The sequence below is a fragment of the Podarcis filfolensis genome (genome assembly GCF_964270895.1).
Source record: "Podarcis filfolensis genome assembly, chromosome: 10".
Lineage (NCBI taxonomy): Eukaryota > Metazoa > Chordata > Lepidosauria > Squamata > Lacertidae > Podarcis > Podarcis filfolensis.
The window spans coordinates 64,617,866-64,639,441 of NC_139612.1; the positions used below are offsets into that span (position 1 = coordinate 64,617,866).

General features: G+C 43.8%; 1 long non-coding RNA gene across 2 annotated transcripts; it reads left to right on the forward strand.

Moving 5' to 3' along the window:
* The first annotated feature begins 3,428 nt into the window (after positions 1-3,428).
* Positions 3,429-18,969, forward strand: LOC310743156. 2 transcript variants are annotated; one of them, XR_014538829.1, is made up of 3 exons: positions 3,429-4,059; positions 4,826-4,918; positions 18,936-18,969. It is a non-coding gene; the product is annotated as an uncharacterized lncRNA (long non-coding RNA). The 2 variants fall into 2 exon arrangements; XR_014538830.1 differs by lacking the exon at positions 18,936-18,969 and adding an exon at positions 5,741-5,807.
* Positions 18,970-21,576: the final 2,607 nt, after the last annotated feature.

Below are 21,576 nucleotides of genomic sequence, written 5' to 3' on the forward strand. Positions count from 1 at the left end.
GCACACACATCTCCCCCCTTCATGTGTATCATTGATTACATGAAGGGGCAAGTTTGTAGAAAGGGGCTGTGGTTGTGCTGGGCCTGGGGGTAACCCATGAAATGCAGTCTAGAATCCATAGGTTCCACTAGGAGTCAGTCCGACAGGGCCAAGGCAGAACACGAGGCAGGAAACCAGGCAAGGACAGGTACAGGATCTCAGGCAGGATCTAGCATATAGCAATGTTGCTCCCGCAACCTGGGGCGGGGTCCGACAGACTTTTATCTTTGTCGGGGTAGCGGCCGGTCCTGATCCCCCAGCGACTCACCTCCCTGTTTTGCCCAAAGGCGAGCACTCCTCCTGCGAGTACTCAGGTCTTGCCTTCTCTCAGACCTTAGTCTCTGCAGCTCGGGAGATGTCGGTGGGTTACTAGACCCAGGGGTCACCTCAGCCTCTCCTGACCCAACTGGTAGTGGAGCAGCTGTAAGTGATGGCCCAGCTGAAGGCAATGAGGTCATCCCTGCATCTGGAGCCAGGGCAGGCTCAGGCCCCTGACTCGGCCCAGGAACCTGTGCAGACTGGGACTCTTCAGGATCAGGCCCCAGACTTGGTTCAAGTGATGCCTGAGGCAAAGGATCTGGTGCAGACTGAGTCTCCTCTGGTTCTGAGTCTGAGCCCAAGTCCCAGGCCATCACAGTGGGGCTGTGTCTCTGGCCCCGCCTTCACTGTCACACAACAGCATCCATATTTGAGAAACGGGTGCCTTCTCAGCCAGAGCTCCAGGACCCAAGGGAACCTTCATGTGTAGATCTTTGAAAGGGTCCCTGTCTCAGATGTCCATGCTAATGTCGGTTTACAGCTGCAGCCTAGCGGCTCCTTTCAGCACACTTTGAGTCATGAGGAAAGGAGACTTCCTCTTCTTCTGTCAGAACACAGAAGGAATCCTTATGTGCTGAAGCCAAACAGCAAACACCAGAACCTCATGACAGAAAACTGTTATTTCAGGACACAGCCCTCCTTAGGCAAAAGATTAGCTGCTAACAGTGACATCTAGTGACAGAATGAAGCATTACTCCTGTTAACGTGAAAAGATAGGAGAAATTTAAGGGCAGATCAACACCATTTTTAGGAGGTAATTTAATTACTGTTTCATTTTATAATAATGTTATACAGTGGTACCTCGGGTTAAGAACTTAATTCGTTCTGGAGGTCCGATCTTAACCAGAAACTGTTCTTAACCTGAAGTACCACTTTAGCTAATGGGGCCTCCCGCTGCCGCTGCACGATTTCTGTTCTCATCCTGAAGCAAAGTTCTTAACCCGATGTACTATTTCTGGGTTAGTGGAGTCTGTAATCTGAAGCGTCTGTAACCTGAAGCATCTGTAAACTGAGGTACCACTGTATATTTGATGTTAGCCGCCCTGAGCCCGGTTTCAGGTGGGGAGGGCGGGATACAAATAAAAGTTGTTTTTTTATTTATATTATTATTATTATTATTATTATTATTATTATTATTATTATCATTATCATCATCATCATCATTAACTATTCAAAGCACATCTGATGCACATTTAAAACAAATGGCTCCCCCCAAAAAAAGAATCCAGGGAACTTTAGTTTCCACTCACAAAGTTATAGTTCCAAGCATCCTTATGAGACTAAAGTTCCCAGGATTCCTGGGGAGGCGAGAGACACGAGCTTTAAATGTATGGTGTGGACCTGCAAAAAGTTTCCAAAGTAGCCATTTCCCCGCAAAGTAAAGTTAGATAAGCTTCAGTTTTGACAAAGAGGACTAGAGCCGCAATAATTAGGCATTCAGGGAGACTAGATCGAAGAAAACATCCTCCCCACAGATCTTTCATAGAAAAATAGCTAGTGGTAGGAGAAAACTATATTTACATGGCTGCTATTTTTATGTATGTATTAATTAATTAACTATAGTCAAGGGAGGGACGCGGGTGGCGCTGTGGGTTAAACCACAGAGCCTAGGACTTGCTGATCAGAAGGTCAGCGGTTCAAATCCCCGCAATGGGGCGAGCTCCCGTTGCCCGGTCCCTGCTCCTGCCAGCCTAGCAGTTTGAAAGCACATCAACATGCAAGTAGATAAATAGGTACCGCTGCGGTGGGAAGGTAAATGGTGTTTCCGTGCGCTGCTCTGTTTCTCCAGAAGCGGCTTGAGCACGCTGGCCACATGACCCGGAAGCTGTACGCCGGCTCCCTTGGCCAGTAAAACGAGATGAGCACCGCAACCCCAGAGTTGGCCACAACTGGACCTAATGGTCAGGGGTCCCTTTACCCTTTACCTTTATAGTCAAGGGAATAGACAGACACAGAGAGAGTCAAAGGCTAGGGTAAAGAGGAGCATCTTCAGCATACAATATATTTTTGATTTGTTCATTGTTCCCTGCTTGAAGTACAGGGGAACCAAGCCAAGCTGTTGTAGAGCTCGATGGGCCATTGGTGTAACTCAATATGTTTTTTTTTTTATAAAAAAAATTATTAAAGGTTTAAAGATTACAGAAAAAAGAAGAAAGAAAGAAAAAATGAAAAGTTAAACAAATCAATACCTTACAATACATAGAAAAAAACAAAAACAATACAGCAAAACAAAAAGAAAAACAAAAACAGTTAAAAGCACATCCAATATTTCCATATCTTTGTCTTTCATTTACTTGTTTCATCGACCTCCTCACACCTCCCTTTTTTGTATTCTAATTCAATTAGCTATTTCAGCAAATCCTTTCCATCTTTCTCAATTTTTGTTCTATTATTTATCTTAACACAATCTAACCTTAATTTTTCCACTTTTGCCCATTAACAATCTATTTTTACTTAATTCTTTATAACATTTCTGCTAAAGCCATATAACTTCATTCCAGCATCCTTCTAACATTCATTAATTTTGCAGTATTTCTGTAAATAAACTTTAAATTTTTTCCAATCTTCTTCCACCGACTCTTCTCCCTGGTCTCAATATGAGGCAGCTTCTTGTGTTGCTACTTGGCAAGTTCTGTAGCTCAGTGTTAGAGCTTCTGCTTTGCAGGCAGGAGGTCCCAGGTTCAATCCCTGGCACTTCCGGGTAGGACTAGGATGGACCCTCGTATCAAAACTCTGGAGAGCTGCTGCCAGTCAGTGCACGCAATACTGAACTAGGTGGACTAACAGTATAAGGGAGCTTCCTATGTTCCAAGCAGAATGGGAACACACTTCTAATTTTCTCCTAAGTGTCCTTCATTTCAGCTTTCTAATTTAGAATAAAGAAGGCGGTATTATGTTGGTGTTGTTAAGCAATCGGGAGGCTGAAACCCTCACTTATATAATGTTAAAAATCCACAGATCTTCTTACATATCCTTATTTATTTGGTGCTTGTCTCTAGCCTAGATTGTCACAGAGATGTCATAAAGCACTACACTAGGTTCTGGAATTGTCCTCTGGAATGGAGATTAAATCAGCCAAGAGGAGTGTAGAGGGACAGAAGCAAGTCACCTCCCCCCAAAAAATATTTAATCCTTTCACAAAGAGTTTTGAACACCACCGTGGAAATCGATAGCAGGGATAAAGCCCTTGATCCAATGCTTACCCGATACAGCAAAGGCCCCATCATTCAATTAAGCTTTATATAGTGAGTTTTGAAGCCATAAGAGCCCAAAGGAGATTGCAGAAACTGGCCATTTGTTTCCCACGGCTGAAGCTCAGATCTTCTCACTACATATGCACATTTGAGAGTCAGGTTGGGTAGCAGTGAGAGGGTTGGACCAGGACGTAGGAGACAGGGGTCCAAATCTCCAATCAGCCATGAAGTTGCTACCACGCAGTGTGGCTGTGAGGATGAGTGGAGAAGGCAAGTCCATGGACGTTGGCTTGAGCTCCTTGGATGAAAGCAGCAAACCAATGTGCCAATGTTTGGCCTGCAGTGGGCAGTGCTTTCTAATGACGGCCTGTCAATCTGTCAGCTGTCCTTTATCAATGCTAAGTATTGGATGGTTGGAACAGGTTTGGGGGAGACTCAGGAACCAGTGCCAGTATGGGGAGGTGGCTTGGATCTATGGATTCCGTGGACATCAAAGATGCCAGGGCAGGTTGGATTCCATTGATGCTTTTTTCTCTTCTTTTGAAATGTAAAGAGAACCTCGCCTTCTTCCAGCCCTTGTACTCTTTCTCTTGTTTCTCAAGGCCACACTTGGTAGATTTCTCCCAACATTGCCACACAGAAGGGATCCTTGCCTTGGTCAGCATCCAATGACATCTGGAGGTTGTCTTGCCAGTTCAGTGCAACAGCATTGCACAGATGCAAGACACCACTGTCCCACCTCTGTCCTCTTCTTGTGTGCTGTTGCACCAGAAGTGGTTTAGTTATGCTGGCCACATGACCTGGAAAGGTGTCTGGGAACAAACGCCGGCTTCCTCAGCCTGAATTGAGATGAGCGCTGCACCCTGTAGTCACCTTTGACTGGACTTAACTACCCAGGGATCCTTTACCTTTATACCTGGCCTTGGTCCAGTATACCTAAAGGAGCATCTCCACCCCCATTGTTCACTGAGGTCCAGCACTGAGGGCCTTCTGGCGGTTCCCTCACTGCGAGAAGCCAAGTTACAGGGAACCAGGCATAGGGCCCACCTGCCCTGTGGAACTCCCTCCCAACGTATGTCAAAGAGAACAACAACTATCAGACTTTTAGAAGACATCTGAAGGCAGCCCATGAAGCTTTTAATGTTTGATGCATTACTGTATTTTAATATTTTGTTGGAAGCTGGCCAGAGTGGGCAGGGTATAAATAAATTGTTGTTGTTGTTGTTAATAATTTTAGCCTTTTCCTGTCTGCAATGTGTCCTTGAACTGTGCAGATACTCCTTCCTTGGCTTGATGGATGCTGGAAAGACGTGTGAATGTCAACACCTCTGACTTTCACACAGCTGGAATGTAGCCACTGGGCGACGGTAAGACTCACTTCTGTTGTCTCGCTTACTCTGGCCCCTGGCCACACCCATTGCTACCCTGTGGCCCCCAGAAGGTTATATGTGAGGGAGTTTGGCCCCCAGTCTGGAAAAGGCTCCCCACCCTTGCTCTAGCTTGGATGATGTAATCGGGCATGATGTGGATAACTTCCGGAAACATCTCCTAGGCCAGTCATGGTTTGCATTGGAGGCCTGGCTCATTGCACACCTGCAGCAGCAAGAGGGGTTGTTGTCAAAGAGCAGGGAGGCGGTGGTTCCCCAGAATTTATATGGGGACCATTTTCAATGCACAATGTCCTGATCATTTGCTATGACTCTTTTGCCAGAAGCTTCATGCACTGTATCCACCATCCTGGTGCTTTGTACAGCTTTTAGTAAGCAGCGTGGTGTCAGTCACATTGAAATCTGATGAAACCCAGAATTATTTTTTTTAATATATTAATTAAAGTTCAATGGATTCCTTATAAAGAATAGATGAAAGGAGCAGCCAGTGACAAGGGAGTCATGGAGCTTGCTTTTCTGAAGATTAACTAAAGCTCCCATGAACTTCCTGCCTGCCTCTCTGGAAGGCTTCCTGGTTGCTGGGCTGTTGTTGTTTCCCCCCTTTATGATTTCACCAGGCTGGAATTATTTCAACAGATTGACAAGTGCTTGTTTACAAAAGGAGGTGAAGGATTAGCATCCTCACAAAGTGAGATGCAAATAGAAAAAAGATGCTGATTTTGTGCTTTAACGTTACTATGTTAACAATCAAGTAGCTCAAAAGGTTGCATTTTATTTGTTTGTTTGTTTGTTTGTTTTTAGGGGAAATGAAATCACAAGATATAAATGGTACCATATTTCAAGCAAGCCTTTGTGGGGTCACTGGGGCCTCCAGGCTCCTCCTCCCAGTGCTCACCCTGAAAAGCCATTGCATATGGAGAGTGGTCTTTGTCTCTTCTCATATTCTTATCCGTCTTGGCACCCATCCTTGCCATGACTCCAGAGAGAGGATTGCAGGAGAGGGAGGGAGGTTTTGCTCAGCTGGACATTTTTGTCATGGTCCGGTTAAAGGGCAATCGAAGTCCCGGCTGGGGACGTCGGGACCGGGGGCAAGATGGTGGGGTGGGAGCAGGAATGGGGCTCCAGAAGCCAGGAGTCAGGAAGCCAAGAGCCCGAGGGTCAGAGAGCCTGGAGTCAAGAAGCCAAGGGTTCGAGGATCAGGTAGCAAGGAGTCATGAAATCAAGGGTCTGAGGATCAAGAAGCAAGGAGTCACAAAGTCAGGGGTCAAAGAGAATCAAGAAGCAAGGAGTCAAACGCAGCAAGGCAGGGAACGTGTTGCTCTGGCAAAGAGCTTGTTTGTTTGTTTTTAGGGGAAATGAAATCACAAGATATAAATGGTACCATATTTCAAGCAAGCCTTTGTGGGGTCACTGGGGCCTCCAGGCTCCTCCTCCCAGTGCTCACCCTGAAAAGCCATTGCATATGGAGAGTGGTCTTTGTCTCTTCTCATATTCTTATCCGTCTTGGCACCCATCCTTGCCATGACTCCAGAGAGAGGATTGCAGGAGAGGGAGGGAGGTTTTGCTCAGCTGGACATTTTTGTCATGGTCCGGTTAAAGGGCAATCGAAGTCCCGGCTGGGGACGTCGGGACCGGGGGCAAGATGGTGGGGTGGGAGCAGGAATGGGGCTCCAGAAGCCAGGAGTCAGGAAGCCAAGAGCCCGAGGGTCAGAGAGCCTGGAGTCAAGAAGCCAAGGGTTCGAGGATCAGGTAGCAAGGAGTCATGAAATCAAGGGTCTGAGGATCAAGAAGCAAGGAGTCACAAAGTCAGGGGTCAAAGAGAATCAAGAAGCAAGGAGTCAAACGCAGCAAGGCAGGGAACGTGTTGCTCTGGCAAAGAGCTGAAGGGAAATGCTGACCTTATATCCCTTCCCAGCTCTTGCCACCAGGTCCTGTGAGTTACCAATCGGCCTCACATGTGAGGCAGCTCCTTGCCTCTTCAGAACAAACTTAGGAAGGCCCCAGTCCTGCAAAGTCCTATTGGTCACAGGGCCTGGCTCCTGCACACACACCTGACAATTTATCTCCTGCAACATGAGCTTTCTTCACATTGGGCAAAAGATTCTTGCATGGTCCCTTCCAACTCTACAATACTATGATTCTATGCTTCCCTCCCCTGTTAAATACTGGTTCCTGGGACTCTTAACTGGGGAGATCACTGTTGCACTCACAATCTGCTTGCAGGCTTCCCACGGACATCTGGTTGACCACTGTAAAAGTAGGATACCAAACTATAATAATAACAATAATAATAATTTATTATTTATACCCCACCCATCTGGCTAGGTGGGCCTGATCCAGCATGACTCTTAATAGCTTATCATTTCCTTCTCTCTCTCTCTCTCTCTCTCTCTCTCTCTCTCTCTCTCTCTCTCTCTCTCTCATATCCCATTGCCTGGTCTTCAGCTGGGGGTGAGGTGGCGTATCTTGGAGTGAGCACTCAAAGACTTCTTGCTTTTCCAAGTGCAAAACCCGCAGACAGCTAAATTTAAAGCACAGTTCGAAAAAGGGAAAGTGTGGGGGAAGGAGAGAGGAGAAGATGCTTTGGTCTCCTCTGTAGACCCTTGTACTTTGATCCCAGAGGGTCTCACTTTGATTTAGATTAACCCCTTTTCCCGAACCAAGAAATAAGCTTGGCTGAAGATGGCGTCCCCCTTTCAAGCAAAACAAGCTTTCCTCTGGGGCTTTGCACTGGCTTATTTACGGCAGAAACTTCTCGCGCAGCCAAACCCCTGGATAACTTCTTCTTCTTGCCTCTTCTCTGCCTTTTTCTGAGCTGTTTTCTCTCTTTCTGTTGAAAGTGTGAATCACAACTATAAAAATAGGGCAAGAAGATATGAGTGAGTCAGTTTCCTGAACAAGCATCAGGAACTGCACAATTTTTAAAAATATATATATATTTCTACAAGAGCTTTCCACCTGCTTGGGAACGATTGCAAACAGGCAGGGGAATGGTGGCAAAAAAACTGAATTGCAACTTTGCCTTTCATTTTTGGCTATCGTAAGCCACTGGGCCATAAATTAAAAGGCTCCACTTCTGCACCTTTATGGGCTGGTTACAAGCTATATGTTAATTCTTAGAGCCATGCCTAAATATGTCAAAATGAAAAAAGAAAAGGAGATGCAATACTTGGACGGGTAGCAGATTTAGAATGGAGAATGCAGGGTGTGCAGTTGGACACAAAATGTGCATTTTGGCGGAGGGGAATGTGCTGTTGTGAAGCTGATAATGTGCAGTTGGAAAAATGGGGTTTGGGAAAACGAGACGAGTTATACTTTTTAAGCACCTAAACAACAGGCGATGTCAGGGACAGCATGCACACAAATTATTCAAGGGTAGAATGCATTCAGTGTCCATAGTTAAAGCAAATTGCTTGAACCGTATTAAAACACCTTATTTGGGGCGAGAATCCGCTCTTCTTTAGGCAGATAACATTACCGAACTAAGGCTGATCCATAAATGAATCATCACTGAATGGTAGATAAGTACTTCTGACTCCGATGGAGGAGCTGCCACTGATAGGAGATGTAAACAAAAAGCAAATCATGCTCTGTGTTCATGTGGCTTCTTCGTGTTATTTTATTGTGTGGTGTCTGACAGGCAATTTGTGCAGCTGGGAAATCTGCTTTTAAAAGTCCCTGGGAGAAGGGAGGGCAGAAGCGCTTAAACTTTTCATTTCCCCATTGTTTTGCCACTCAGATAAACTCCCTCTTTGATTCCTCCTGCTGTGCTTTATATTTTCACTAGGGAACCTCTACCCCCATGGGCGTAATTAGGTCTGCCATACCTCCCTCTCTGGCCCAAGCCATACCTTCCTGTCCTACACCTGACATCATATATGATGTCATCAGGTATGCAGCAGGCAAACAAAGCGGTTCGGCAGAAGGTGGTAAAATCTCCTTCATTTGAGGTTTTTAAGCAGAGGTTAGATGCTTTGGCTGAGTCAACATCCCTATATGGAATGGAGGAAGCATCTCAGCTTTTGCAAAAATGTATTGGGACAGCCTTCATTAAGGGTTTCTAGATGCTGTTACTTGAAAGGAGAAACAGATTTCCTCAGTTCCATTAGTTCCTTTGCTCTGTATTTGACATCTTCCTTCTGGTCTACCTATAATAATTTCTAAAATTAATTCTGGGACTGGAGCATGCATGGTTTCCTGCAGCTTCCAGCCCATTCACGACTTTTTAACTCCATGGATAAATGCTGTACATTGATTATTTAAAAAAACCCTCCTGCATAAACGCATCACTGATGTGATCGTCTATATGATTGCATCAAAAATCTTTTCTGCAAGATGCTTCTGAATGTCTACATAGTCTCCTGTGCATTGATAAAACACGAGGCAAAATGCATCTTCATACAGCCATTTATATAATAGCACCAAGTTTTCTTCTTCTTTTTCGCCCAGTATAACTCGCAGCAGTGTGTACATGCATATCATTATTACGGTGAGGAGGAGAGATGCAAAAAAAAGCTATGGTGAACTGCAGTGATATTCAGGGGCAGACAATGCAAAGGAACCAAAAGATTCCATTACAGAATTTATTTCAAGGATTCTTCTAGCTAAACTTGTATTCAGGGAGAGTGTAAGGCACAGCAAACCTATGGGATAGCAAGGGGAGTGAACCAGGAAATCCTCACGTCGCTAGTCAGGATGGGACGGCTGAATAAAATAGGAACGGGAGATAAATTCAATTCAGTTTGCATCTGAAGGCAGGCCTACCTAATTCACACTTTCTTAAAAGGCACACAAACAAAAACAAACCCATGCTTCAGAATTCATACTTCTCTGAATTTTGCAGTGCAGTTCTGTTGTCATGCAACGTGTACAAAAATGAATATACTGGGGGAAATGTACATGAAAATGGATATATTGGTGAGAATGACATACAAAAATGCTTTGCATCAAGGGAAGTACATTTTGCAAAATTTACAATTTATACATATGAGGAGAAAAGGTTTTTTACTGCTCCTAGTCACTGTGGCAGATTAAGAGTGTCATTTCATATGCAACAATTCAAATCTACTGAAGATACAACTGACACAAAAAGATGTCAGTTAAATGAGGCAGGTCTTCAATAGGCAACAGATAGACAACAGAGATGGGCCCTGATTGATATCTAATGGGAGAGAATTGCAAAGAGTTAGTGCTACCACACAGGCCAAATTCCAACATGGTACACAACAGAAATCCTGATGAGCTGAGATCTGCAGGAGACCCTGTCTTGTAGAAGGCAGTGATTGGTTGGGTCTTTTTTAAAAAAACCCCAAACCCTTAAACTTGATGCTTCTGCCACTGGAAGTGGTGGCCATGTTTTTCCCTTAAAGAAGACAAAAAAGAAAATAAAAATGAAGTCACTCATCAGCCAGAACCAAACTGATTCAATACATTTCTGCTCTCCCATTTTGGGGGGCAACTGAACCTCCTCCAGATGAGAAAGGAATGAAAAACTGGGTAAACCCATCCCAACTCTTCTACGAAATATGTGTGCTCAGGGCTTATTGAAGAGATCTGGCTTGTAATTCTATCCTTCCTGCCAACCCATTCATAATTTCTTTCATCTGACAACCACACCAACTTAATTGTGTGCTTTATTTTGTGGCTTACTTTTACCACCCTCATTATAACTGAAAACATGTTTGGGGTTACAGCGAAGAGAAAACAACTCTCGTATTTGATAGAGTGAGTGGGGAAGCTCCGAGGGAATAAAATGTGTGTCAAAGTCAATGGAAACAGTTGGTTCCAATTAAGCAGAACACAGTCGGTCAAAGAAATGAAATCCAAGCTTTTTTTTGGTTGTCCCCTCATGGGAAGGTTAAAGTTGCCCATTTCAAAAGACACTTAGCCATTGGCAGAGCCGGCCCAGGACATTTCACTGCCTGAGGCAGCGGACTAATGAATCCTGTTAACAGGAGTTTTGCTAGCACAACAGGGTGTCCCCCCTCCCACTGTGTTCCCCCCATGCACACTGAAATTGGCCAGAGGTGGAATTGGGAGAACCCCCCAGGATAGTACGTGGGTGAGGAGAGAGGGGGTCATTCTCTCTGGCAAGCTGAAAAGCTTGAGCAGATCCAATGGTTGGCATAGCACCAAACTGCATTCCTCCCAAAGTTCTCAAGGATAACTAAGGCATTTTGGCATCTGAGACAGAAAGCCCCACAAGCATCTCTACCTGGAAATAAAATTATTATAATAGCACATGAATAAACTAATATTTTGTAGCCCTTTCATGAGAATTGCTCTTGGAGGCGGCCAACTCGCTTTGCCTAATGGTGAGACTGGACCAGGACAATGGCAAAATTCACATGATCGGGCAGTCTCTTCCATACTAACATTTTGTACTGAAATCATTTCCAAAAAATGGAAAACACAAGAATTACCAATGGTAGAAGAATGGCAGATGAAGATGATGGACTTTATGGAGCTGGCTGATCTCACCGGGAGAATCCGCGACCAGAAAGAAGAGGAATATCAAGAAGACTGGAAGAAATTTAAAGGCTATTTGAATAAATATTGTAATATCAAAGATTTGTAATTACTTGAAAGAACTAATTAGGCCTAGGATTAAATCAGGATTAAATAAATAAATAAGAAATAGGAGGATAAGAAAAGTTAGGAAATTTGATTATAACTGGAATATTGATATATGGAATAATGATATTGGAAACTGCTACATTCAATTACAAGGAAATTCAGCTGGAAGAGATTAGAGGAAGTCAAGCAATATGTTTATGAAGTTGGAGTTTAACCAATTAATTAAGTCTTACTTATGTATGTGGTGGTATATGTGGGGTTTGTAATCTTTTATTTTCTTCATTTTCTTTTCTCCTTTTTTATTATTGCTTTTTCTTTCTTTCTTATGTTAAAGTTATGTCTATGTATGAAATTCAATAAATATCATGGGGGGAGGGGAATGAAATCAGAATTGCTTATAGTGGTGTAGTCAAAATGGTCCCGCCACCCTCACTGGAACGCTTGGTAGGGATGTGGGATAGGGCCTTCTCGGTGGCTACTCCCAGAGTTTGGAACTTGCCTCTCAGAGAAGTTTGACTGGCTCCCTCCTTGTTGCCTGTAAACCGCCTCAAGTCCCTATTAGGTGAAGGTTCTGCACCTGCTTTGCTGGTGTATTCATTATTTGCTTTATTTGTCCAACTCATTTTTTTTAAAAACAGCCTTCAATTAAAAATGATATCAAGGTGTTTCACAACACAATAAAACAATGAAATAAAACCCTGCCAGTAGAACAACAGGGGCTTGGGAATGCCTGGACAAACATATGGACTTTTAACAATCGTCAAAAGAGCAAAGCAGTTGATGGCTGCTGAATTGGAGAGATCATTCCATAAAGTGGGTATCACTGCAGAAATGGTCCTCCTACCAGAGGGGAGGAAATGGACTTCCACTGGAGACAGCATTACCAGAAAGGCCACCTCTGATGATCAAAGTGAGCAAGGAAGTCTATATTCTGTTTGATATTTATGAAGCCTTGGTTGACTGCCACAATGAGGTGGTGACAGCCTGGCAGTGGGGATGGAGGATGAAGTCAGATTTCAAAATGAACTTTCCCAAATAATTTCTGTACCAGGATGTATTTGAAATCCAGCCGGCCTCAAATTTTGCAATGCAGTTCTCCAGACAAGTAATGTGCAGGAAAAAATGCATATTGTAGTCGAAAATAACATACAAAAATGCATTATATTTGGGAATGTTGCTTTGAATTTTTTTTTATTATAACAGATTACAAAGAGCCAGTGTGGTGTAGTGGTTAAGAGCGGTAGTCACGTAATCTGGGGAACCGGGTTCACGTCTCCGCTCCTCCACATGCAGCTGCTGGGTGACCTTGGGCCAGTCACACTTCTTTGAAGTCTCTCAGCCCCACTCACCTCACAGAGTGTTTGTTGTGGGGGAGGAAGGGAAAGGAGATTGTTAGCCGCTTTGAGACTCCTGAAGGGGAGTGAAAGGCGGGATATCAAATCCAAACTCTTCTTCTTCTTCTTCTACAAAAATGTGCATACTGAGAGAAATGCAAACTAAAATACAGACAAATTTTTATGCTGGTTTTAAAGTTAAAAAACAATGCAAACTTAAGCAGAAATGTGCATAAGATGAACTGACCTTAAGCTTAGAAAAATGAGAAGCTAACAGAAAGCAAAACTGATAGCTTCACCCATCCCAAACAAAGTCACTTTCAAGAACTCAAAACAATGGGCAATATTAATACAATTGTAGAGTTGGAAAGGACCATGAGGGTCATCTAGGTCAACCCTTTCCAATGCAAGAATCTTTTGCCCAACATGATGTTCAAACCCACAACCTGAGATGTCAGGAATGAGTTGTGAGTGCTAGCAGAGATAGGAGTCCGGGAATCCAGCCATATTTACAGAGATTTATTGCTATTTACAGTCAGCGTTGAAAGTCCATTCCAGTCATGGCGAGTCAGTTGTCTCGACTAAAGTTGTTTTCGGTTTTCCCCAGCATAACCACTTCCAAAGCCCAACCCCCCCTCTTTCCTCTCTTATGAGATTGGCTTGGCCCCGGAAGTGCCTCCCCCCTCTCAGATTCATTGCCTCCTGACATGTTTTCGTCACCTTCCTCGTCCGAGGAAGAACAACTACTAATTACTGGAGGTTTGTCTCGATACGTTCCCATTCTCTCCCCCTTCTCTGTCTCCCATTCCCTGACATGAGATTAAGAGTCTTACATAACCTCTACTGTCTGAGCTGCCCCAGGACAATGCAATGATAGTTCCACTCAGAGAATAGAAACATTGATGTTAATGGTCTTGATTAATGTAAAGGTAAAGGTAAAGGTACCCCTGCCCATACGGGCCAGTCTTGACAGACTCTTGGGTTGTGCGCTTATCTCACTCTAGAGGCCGGGAGCCAGCGCTGTCCGCAGACACTTCTGGGTCACGTGGCCAGCGTGACGACGCTGCTCCGGCGAACTGGCACCAGAGCAGCACATGGAAACGCCATTTACCTTCCCGCTATAAAGTGGTACCTATTTATCTACTTGCACTTAAGGGTCCTTTCAAACTGCTAGGTGGGCAGGAGCTGGGACCGAACGACGGGAGCTCACCCCGCCGTGGGGATTCAAACTGCCGACCATGCGATCGGCAAGTCCTAGGCGCTGAGGTTTTACCCACAGCGCCACCCGCGTCCCTTGATTAATGTAGTGGTCATTAATTTCAGTGGTCTAATTTCAGTAGAGTTTAGACGAATACAACCAATGGCTCCAAATTTGTCAGTCTTGCTAATTCAAATCTGGGGAATGGAATGTGGGGAAAAGTCAAAGTGAAGAGACATCAGCAAGTATTTGGGTTTGGCAGAGGCTTCTCCACTTTTCTTTTTGCAGCCTTTGAGCAAAGTTGGAGGCTGGTGTGGAAATACACAGTGCACAGAATATGTCAGCTGTTGTAATTGAATAATCTAAAAATGTATTCATCACAACTGTGTACCTGGAGACATTGAGAAATGAAAGGCATCTGCAGCTGGGCTGCCAGAGCAAAATATTTTTTTAAAAAAATAAAATAAAATAACAAAGGCTGGCATTAGGACTTAACATCATCTTTTGTTTTGCCAAATCAACATTGTCTGCTGGAGGGCCCCAGAGCCACCCAAAACAGAACAGAACAGAACAAAATCAAGTGTTGAGGAGCCAGAATTGCATTCCTTGTTCCAAATGATTCAGCTAGGAATATTCCACTTCAAGGACTCGACTGTGACAGAAACACAAGAGAAGCATTCAGAAGCTGTCTTTTGTTATTTTAATAAATGACTCCCCAATCCAATGGATGCTTTTCGGTGTGACGAAGCCCCTCCCACTCACTCACTCGCATTGCATTCTCTTGGCAAACAATGACTGTTTTAAACAAAAGAGATGTTACATACCAAGATATCACAATTACATTGGAGAACCAATCTAATCTGGCAGGAATAAATGGAACTCGGGGCTGAGACAAATTGAACGCTCAGAACCATCTACCATGGAATGCAGTGGCTGATCCCAAAATTGGAGGCTCGAAAAAGGGAATTGTACAGCTAGAGACAGAAAACCTGCAGCCACGTTTCTGAAAAGTTTCAATGTGCAGCTACATTCCATGGGCGTTTCTTTGCAGGGGTGGGGGTGGGATCTGTGGCCTTCTAGATGTTTTGGGGCTTCAGACTTCATCAACCACAGCCAGTATGGCCAATGGCCAATGATAAGAGGATTTGCATTTCAATTACATTGGGGGGGGGCATAGGTTGACCCTGTTTGGTAGATGCTTCAGAGACAAGGCCACGGGCTCTGGGCTTTCGAGGTCCCATGGGCAAGATGTTTTCAGTCTTCCACCCTCCCCAAAAGGAACTCTCTTCTCCTCGAGAGCCAGTGTGGTGTAGTGATTAAGAGCAGCGGTGAGCCGGGTTCACTTCCCCGCTCCTCCACATGCAGCTACTGGGTGACCTTGGGCTAGTCACACTTCTCTGAAGTCTCTCAGCCTCACTCACCTCACAGTGTTTGTTGTGGAGGAGGAAGGGAAAGGAGATGGTTGGCTGCTTTGTGACTCCTTAAGGGTAGTGTGTCACAGTCTGGTTCACGGGCAATCAAAGTCCCGGCTGGGGACGTTGGGTCCGGGGGCAAGATGGTGGGGTGGGAGAAGGAACAGAAGTCCAGAAGCCAAGAGTCCGAGGGTCAGAGAGCAAGGAGTTGTGAAGTCAAGGGTCTAAAGAACAAGGAGTCAAGAAGCCAAAAGCAGCAAGGCAGGAAACTTGTAGCTGTGGCAAAAAGCCAAAAGGAAATGCTGACCTTATATCCCTTCCCGGCTCTTGCCACCAGGGGCTGTGAGTTACCAATCAGCCTCACCTGTGCGGCCATGCCTTGCCTCTTCAGAACAAACTTAAGAGGGCTCCAGTCCTGCAAAGTCCTACTGGTCACAGGGCCTGACTCCTGCACGCACACCTGACAGAGTGAAAGGCAGGATATCAAGTCCAAACTCCTCCACCACCACCACTTCTTCTTCTTCTTCTTCTTCTTCTTCTTCTTCTTCTTCTTCTTCTTCTTCTTCTTCTTCTTCTTCTTCTTCTTCTTCTTCCTCCTCCTCCTCCTCCTCCTCCTCCTCCTCCTCTTCTTCTTCTTCTTCTTCTTCTTCTTCTTCTTCTTCTTCTTCTTCTTCCTGATGTCCACACTGCCTATTTGCTTGTCTTCTCTGTTTGTACGCCAGGGGTGGGGGGGGGGGAGAGGGAGAGAGAGAAGGAATGTATCGCAGTTTGCTCAGAGAGGGCAGATTAACAGGTAGTGATAGCAAGGAAGGTCGGGGGGGGGGTTAACACCCTCTATAGCTGGAAGGTATGCAGAGGAGGGTGACCAAGATGATCAAGGATCTGGAAACCAGACTTTATGAGGAATGACTGAGGGAGCTGGGCATGTTTAACCTGCAAAAGAGGAACCTGAGAGGAGATACGAGAGGGGTTGTCACATGGAAGATGGAGCAAGCTTGTTTTCTCCTGCTCCAGAGGGTACAACCCAAACCAATGGATTCAAGTTACAAGAAAGGAGATTCTGACTAAACATCAGGAAGAACTTCTATGATTCTCTAGAGGTATGAGCCTTGGCAGCTGCTCAGAAACGCCTACCTCTGATGCCAACTCTGCCTCAGGTTTAGCAAAACAACAACAGCCATGAAGTTTTCTCAGATAATCATTTGTCAGACAAGGTTGTTTTGAAGATCATTTGCTCACCTTCAGTTTGCTTTCCTGGCCTTCTTTGGGAGGAAGGGCCAAATGTGAATTTGATTCGTAAATAAGAAGCTTGCCAAAATTTGCCTTCAGTTTTGTTCACTCGCCACACCATTTCCATCCGTCCACTCCTTGACGCTGCCTCTCCGAAGGAGTGTTGCGAGGCTTCAAAAACTCTTTGGAGATCTTTGAAAACAGCTTCTAGCTTATGCTGCATATGCACAAAGTGTTATTCAATTACCGGAGAGATTCATCACAGCAAAAGCTAGGGTTGATTAACATTTCTCCTTGCAGTGGGTGCATACATTTGCAGATCACAAAAAGAAAACTAGTATCAATTAAGTTAATTTGACTTGTATCCATTTTCAAATGAATTATTTATAATTGATTTAAGAAAGATGAAGTCTCAAAGATCATCAAAATGGCAATAAATTATACCCTTCTAACAAGCTTCCAACACCCTGTGGTTTTAGGACTCTTTGTTTTAATTGAAACTAAAGTGCTTCAATTACACATTATAATTAAAAAGTTTCTGGATCGAATGATCCATCTTTGAAAAATGAATGAAGCAAGTGCTCCCCAAAAAGAGAGAGAAATCTCCATGTGTCCCAAGAAATTTCTTTGTAGATAATGATAAACTGTGCTTGTTTATTCATATACCAAATTACAATTCATTAAATGATAAACAAGCTTTAAAAAACATCAACAACAGAAAATGCAAGTGGCTTTGTCATTTGCAATGACTTCCAGTCCATTTGTGGGCTTAATTCAAAACGTTGACCTTAATCTTTAAAATCCTACAAAAGTTGGAGTTAGGCTACCTACAGCATGGATGCCTCATCTAGAATAGAATAGAACCTGCTGCCTTAGTAATAGAATGGTAGCAAGAGATCCAGAGGGTGGCAATATGAGAACGAGCCTTTTCTGTGGTGGCTCCCTGCTTATGGAATGTTCTCCTAAGAGAGGCTCACCTGTTGCCTTCATTGCATATTTGTAAGCACCAGGAAAAAACAATCCTTTTCTTCCAGGCCCTTGGCTAATTAAACCATCTATGGCAGGGGTAGGCAACCTAAGGCCCATGGGCCGGATGCGGCCTAATAGCCTTCTCAATCCGGCCTGTGGACGGTCTGGGAATCAGTGTGTTTTTACATGAGTAGAATGTGTCCTTTTATTTAAAATGCATCTCTGGGTTATTTGTGGGGCATAGGAATTCATTCATTATTTTTTTCCCCAAACTATAGTCTGGCCCACCACATGGTCTGAGGGACAGTGGACCAGCCCACAGCTGAAAAAGGTTGCTCACCCCTGATCTATGGCCTTCTAAACTGTGTGTGTGTGTTTGGGGGGGGTGTTACTGTTGTGTTGTGCATTTTTGTGTTTTTATTTTGTCAGCCACCCTGTGATCCTCACATGAAGGGTGATACGAAAATTTAAGCAACATGATGGCCAGAAACAATTACAGTGGTACCTCGGGTTAAGTACTTAATTCGTTCCAGAGGTCCGTTCTTAACCTGAAACTGTTCTTAACCCGAGGTACCACTTTAGCTAATGGGGCCTCCTGCTGCCTCTGTGCCGCTGCTGCACGATTTCTGTTCTCATCCTGAAGCAAAGTTCTCAACCTGAGGTAATATTTCTGGGTTAGTGGAGTCTGTAACCTGAAGCATATGTAACCTGAAGCATATGTAACCCAAGGTACCACTGTACTGGAGATTTCTGATTGGGCAAATTCTCTCAAGAAAGAGTTTGGTGAAGACCAGCATTATTCTGAAGGGTGTTTCACTCATCTCCAGTAATGATCTGTTAATGATGGATTGATCCCTTTGTATGCAGGAATCAGTCTGCGCTGGACGGGTTCAGGTGAACATGCTTCCTCCCCTCCCGCCGTCCTGCTTGCATTGACTTTTGAAGTCATCCTGCACTGGGAATCCAGTAGAAACAGTTTGTCTGGGAAGTGTGATGCCCTGCGGACTCCACAGCCAACACTCACTGAACAAACTGTAAAAATCTATCTTGCGTAATGAGAATTGGCTGTGAAGTCTATTGAGTGCTGGACCTAGACTGCCTGCCAAAATTCAAAACAAAACAAACGGGGCTGAATATTGTCGTTTGGACAATACAAATATCCCCGTACATTGGTTGTCTGCCGCAATGTCGGCATCAGCACAGGTTTGAAAGAGCCCACTTGCACAGATGAATTTCATGCGTATGCTTTTTATATCTCTGTTCTCTTATCCCAACAGTTTTTTGCGAAGGCTGCTCTGAATGTTTCGCCCGCCTACACATTCAGGGGGCTTGCAGCGTGAGTGTGTATGTGTGTGTGTGTGTGTGTGTGAAACCACCCCAAATATCAGGAGTTGGAGGTGGCCCTTTCAACGGCGTCCACTGCTAAAGATCCGCCTCCACAAACCCAAACACAGCTGTCCTTCAAAATGTGTACATTTGCCCAAACTGCACACAATAAATGTATTTATTAGGTGATGTTTGGAATAAAATGCTCATGAATTTTAAAGAGGGTTTTCTGAATAAAAATAGACTTGAAAATTGCTGCAGAAATATGTCAGCTGAATTTAATATTTGAAAAACGAGAAACCGAAATGGATAGATTCATGTATCCCTCCTTGTAGCCAGTGCTAGTCCTGCTCTGAATAGAATTTAGTTGGCTGCAACTCACAGTCCACCTGGATTGTGTGGTTTCTTCTTTTATTTCCTACTGGATTTGTAAGCTTCAGAAATCCTAAAGATGGATTGTGTATAAGCCAGTTCCCTTGGTTCAGGAAGAGGGGAGGAGGATAAAAATCCCTCTCTTAGTTTTCAGTTTATCTTCGAAAATGGGAAAAAAGGACTTCTGATCATAGTATCACGATATGCTTTCCAAAAATGGCTTTGCTTTAAAACAAAGTGGAACATTATCTCAAGACAATAAAGCATTAAGCTGGATTGTTACAACAAAGAAAAAAATAGGTTGGATTAGGTGACTCCAAGAACCCGATTGCACAATATTTCCACGTTAAGTCTTACTACGCTGGAGTGAACTTTTCAGAGCATCGATTATCTGTACATTTCTGTTAGGGTAGTGTAATAGATGTTCACGGGAGCTCAGGGGGAAAAGTGAAAACATAAGATATTAGTCTCTCTTTGTTCATGTTACGGTAGTTAAAGGAACGGCAGTTGCCTCAGAAATGTTGCCTGGAGCAAAAATGTGACGTATATGTGGGTTTTCCTCCATAGGCGAACCGTCTAGGGAATTTTCAGAGCAGAGTTTGGATAGGTTGCTGCAATTTCTCAGACTAGGTGCTCACTAGTCCCAAATCTTACCAGGATTAATTTTGCTTCAGGTGGCACATCTGAGGGATACTGAGAAGGCCATGGTGATCATTCCTGGGAAAGAGGAAATTCAAAAGGAATCTGCAATGTGAAATTTCTTTGTAGCAATCCAACATGAGGTTGAGTGTTATTGCTCGTGAAATCATCACTAGGGATGGAGGAGGCATTCAAACTCACTTTGCACATAGAGGTGGACCTCATTTGCAAATAGCGGTTGCCCTTTGAAATTTGCACCTGTCGAAATTTCACAGTGCAGTTCTCTAGCCAAGTTATGTGTACAAAAATGCACATACTGTATACTAAAGTGTGCATACAAAGGCATTGTGTCAGGCAAAACCTGCTTTTTTGAAAAAAAAAAAAACATTGGGCAAATTTACATATAGAAATGCAGATGAATTTTCACAAGAGCATTAAAAATCCCCACAAAGTGTTGTGGAAATGTGGGGAATTGAAGATTGGAAAGATGAGAAGCTTCAGTTGAGATGTTTGCACAGACATGGTGGGTTTTTTATTTCATTTTATCAAAATATCCAATGCAAAGATCAGCCCAGCAAACTGTTCTTTGTGAAAGGGACCTCTGCGAATAATGTCATTAGCAGCATCTGAGTTTTTCTGCTTTTAATTTCCTTGTGACTTCACTGTTCACAATCTCCACACCCTCAGCCACATATATTAGGGGGTTTGCAGTGACTGCAATATTTGCAATGGAACAGGTTTATCTGTTTCTGATCCACTCTGTGTCGCTTCACATTGATTCATTATGCGGGTCAGCATCGGAAGTTCTCTTTCAGCCCTTGTTGACTATAATACAGAAACTAGAAATGGTGATCATTTGTTTTTCCTTTTCACCTAAGAGGGTGAAATTGGCAAGCAAAGCAACCCCTCCAGAATGGAGTGAGCCTGCCAAATTTTAGCCAGAACCACCCAGGGGTTTTTCTGCATGGAACTTTTACATTCCTTCTGAAAAGAAAAGAAAATTAACGGGGTTTTTAAATTTTTTGCCTGATTTAGATGCAAATAACAAGCATGCTTACAATTTCTGAGCGAACGAATCCTGCTAAATTTCAGAATCACTGTAGTGGTTTTCTCTTGCAAGTGGAGATTTCACCATATTGGGTGGGAAAGTAGAAGATACATTTTGTCCCCTTGTTTGGGGGTTGTGGGCGTAATCAGTTTGAAAACTAGGGAGATGAGAAGAGTGTCTTTGGTAAGAAATCTTCTGAAGTTCAGACAAATAGGTATTAGTTCTATTGTAGTAGGTGATTTACATTCTTCTTTTTTACAAAAATCTAGAAAGTCAGGAGTTTTTCCTCACACATACACCCCAAGAATTATGGGTCTTTTTTTTTTCTTTGTTGGGCAAGAAAATGATTGGAAAAGAAGCAGGCCACCCCAGTCATCTAACTACGCTGCCTACGTCCTGCTCTCACATCCAAAATTCAAAGGAGAACAATGACCCACCTGAAGAACAGTTCAGGTGATTTACTTCAACCAGTCCTCCCCAAATCACTGTGATTGGCATGCCCTGCGAAAATAATTCACTGTGATTAAAAACTA